Source organism: Manis pentadactyla, chromosome X (assembly GCF_030020395.1).
Source record: "Manis pentadactyla isolate mManPen7 chromosome X, mManPen7.hap1, whole genome shotgun sequence".
Lineage (NCBI taxonomy): Eukaryota > Metazoa > Chordata > Mammalia > Pholidota > Manidae > Manis > Manis pentadactyla.
Window position 1 is genome coordinate 144,093,145 of NC_080038.1, and position 3,594 is coordinate 144,096,738.

The following is a 3,594-nucleotide window of genomic DNA, read 5'->3' on the forward strand; positions in this document are numbered from 1 at the left end:
CCAGTTGGGGTGTCCCGTCTCCCGGGTTTCGGCACCAATGAAAGAAAAGGAGCGACACACAGCAGCAATTCACTGGAGAATTCCGCTTTATTAGGGAAAGATGCTGGGTTATATAGGAAGGGACATGAGCTGATTGAGGTGTCACTTCTACGGGGCTGGTGGCTATTGGCTAGGTGCTGGGATTAGGGGGGCGAGGGGTGATTGGGCTTCAGGTGGCGCTGGCGGGAACCAAGGACCTGGAAGAGAAGAACGAATTTCACTATCTTATGGGTGGGGGCCCTTCTGGGGGGGTGGCGAGGCTCCTGAGGCGTGATTGGGTGATCAGGCTGTGGTGGGGGCAGGGTTCCTGAGGTGTGAGCGGACTGCTTTGGGGGCGGGGCTCCTGAGACTCCTGAGGGGTCAGCAGAGTATGCTCTGGACTCCTGAGGCATGAACCCACAGGGGGAGGCGGGGCTGCTGAGAGGTGAGGGGGCGGGGCAGGGCTCTGAGGCGTGAGGAGGCTGGGGATGTCGGGAGCGGGGCTCCTGAGCCATGAGTGGGCAGGGGTGGTGGGCGGACACCGGGGGCTCCTCAGCGAGGCCGGGGGTGTGGCGGGGCGGGCTTCTGGGCTCCTCTCTATCCCTCTGTGATCGATCTCCGTGAATACTGGTACAAGCATATCCTTCATGGTATAAGAAATCCTCGAGAGAATCGGCACCCATTTGGTCTCCGCAAAGACTAAAGTCAGTGAATCCTTCCCTGCTGCATTTAAGAGGTCAAGCAAAAATGACCCTTTGTCTGACTATTCCACCCAAACTACTTTCTGCGTGATGTTTTCAGAGGTAGAGCCAAGTCTGCCTACCGTCAGGAAGATATAATCATCCAACAAATCAGGAGCAAGAAACTGTATTCCCTTAAGAAAGGTAGCACTGAGCATCATGGTGTGGCAAATACCCTTTGGTGGCATACTGCCTTGTTCAACTATATGACGTATCTGGGGTTCAAATCCCATATCCAGCATCCTATCAGCTTCTTCCAATACCAAGTATTTGTAGAAGTTTACTAGACGTCCTGGAGTGGCAACTAACAAGTGACACCCATGTTCTAAATCTCGAATCTGCTGACCAATATCAGCACCACTATAAACCACACAAGGACGAACTCTAGACCAGTGTGAAAATTTTCTGGCTTCCTCATAGAGCTGTACAGACAATTCTCTTGTAGGAGCTAAAACCAAGGAAAGTGGGTATTGTTTACAGCGTCCATACCTTCCATTTTCCTTCAGAGCCTCCAAAGCGTCGCCTGGACCATCTCCATAAATCTGACTTAAGATGGGCAAGAGAAACGCTGCTGTTTTTCCAGAGCCTATTTGGGCACAAGCCTTCAAGTCTCTTTTTTTCTTTAATAATGGGAATGGCATGCTTTTGCACTGGAGTTGGATGAGTGTAACAAGTAAGCTCAATGTTCCCCATGATAATTTCTCCCATCTCAGCATCACTGAAACTTTCAGTATGTGGAGTAAAGCGTCCTGGGACACTCAGCCGAGCAGCCAGAAATCCCAGGGAACTCCAGGCGCCCTAAACCCCTGGGCGGCAGCACAGCTCAGAGGCCCCTCACAGCGATAAACAGACTCCTGCCTGTTTGCCCTCCGTCGAGGCTCCGCCATATTGGAGCAGCAGAGTGAGGCCAGCCAAGCCCAGAGCAACCACGGAGCTTAACTCCACAGTGGCCGGGCAAGAATCAAGAGGCCCTGTCTGCGTGCAGCTGCCCAGCACGAGCCGCTAGAGGTCGCTGTCCTCCCAGGAGAAGAAGGCCACAAACCAGGAAGAAGGGACATTCTCCCAGCCGACACACGTGCCAGTTCTGCACAACTACCTCTATCGCCATGAAAAGGCAGAAGAATTTGATGCACACCAAAATCAGAGAGTCAACCCCTGAGAAGGAGATAGACCTAACCAATCTTCCTGAAAAAGAATTCAAAATAAAGGTCATAACCATGCTGACGGAGCTGCAGAGAAATATGCAAGAGCTAAGGGATGACGCCCGGAAGGAGATTACAGAAGTGAAACTATCTCTGGAAGGATTTATAAGCAGAATGGATAAGATGCAAGAGGCCATTGATGGAATAGAAACCAGAGAACAGGAACGCATAGAAGCTGACACAGAGAGAGAGAAAAAGATCTCCAGGAATGAAACAATATTAAGAGAACTGTGGGAGCAATTCAAAAGGAACAATATCCACATTACCGGGGTACCAGAAGAAGAAGAGAGTAAAAGGGATAGAAAATATATTTGAAGAAATAATGGCTGAAGACTTCCCCAAACTGGGGGAGGAAATAATCAGACCATGGAAGTACACAGAACTCCCAACAGAAGGGACCCAAGGAGGACAACACCAAGACACATAATAATTAAAATAGCAAAGATCAAGGACAAGGACAGAGTTTTAAAGGCAGCTAGAGAGAGGAAAAAGGTCACCTACAAAGGAAAACCCATCTGGCTATCATCAGACTTCTTAACAGAAACCCTACAGGCCAGAAGAGAATGGCATGATATATTTAATGCAATGAAACAGAAGGGCCTTGAACCAAGAATACTGTATCCAGCACGATTATCATTTAAATATGAAGGAGGGATTAAACAATTCCCAGACAAGCAAAAGTTGAGGGAATTTGCCTCCCCAAAACCACCTCTACACGGTATTTTAGAGGGACTGCTCTAGATGGGAGCACTCCTAAGGCTAAATAGATGTCACCAGAGAAAATAAAATCACAGAAAAGAAAGCAGACCAACCAAATATGATTAGCATATATAATGTAGGGGGGTGCATGGGGAGGGCTGTGCAACACAGAGAAGACAAGTAGTGATTCTACAGCACCTTACTACACAGATGGACTGTGACTGTAATGGGGTTTGTGGGGGGGACTTGGTGAAGGGGGGACCCTAACAAACATAATGTTCTTTATGTAATTGTAGATTAATGATAACAAAATAAAAAAACTACTACTATGCTTTTGGAGCAACACTTCATAATGTTTACCTTTTGCAAATGCTATCTCTACTCACTCGTATAGCTTGTGCAAGATCACGTTCACACTTCATGTCCTATAACAAGGCCTATCTGTGCTTCAGGGAAAAGGACTTTTTTGGAACACAGAAGCAAAGATACTTCACCTGCTTTAACACCTGTTGTTAGATCTTTGCTGCACATGAAACATGTTTGATAAATAGCTTGTCCCTGCCTGCTTTCTTTCATTAAAGGAGCTTAGGATTAATATTTTGCTTTCTTTTTTTAATTGTGCAATAGAACTTAGATACAGGTCAAAGAAGGGAACAGAACAGGAAGTCAACATGGAAGGCCTCTGAGGCTGCAGAAGGGAGGAGCTGAGATTTGGGGATGGGGGCACAGGAGCAGGGAATGATAAACAATGCCGTGGTCACTAGCCTCAACATTGTGGCCTCTGCTTATGTTTCAGAGAAATTAAGTAGCTTCCCAAAGCAGCAAAAAGAGCATTCCGGAAAGGCAGCTGTGTCCAGGGAGCAGGTCTGCGGATCTGGAGGGGCAGGCACTGCAGCCTCTCATTAAAAGCGCTCCTTTACTCTTCAGTGACTTTA

General features: G+C 47.8%; 1 pseudogene; it reads right to left on the bottom strand.

The window, feature by feature from the left end:
* Nucleotides 1-321: 321 nt before the first annotated feature.
* Nucleotides 322-3,230, bottom strand: LOC130681835 (ATP-dependent RNA helicase DDX3X-like; annotated as a pseudogene).
* Nucleotides 3,231-3,594: the final 364 nt, after the last annotated feature.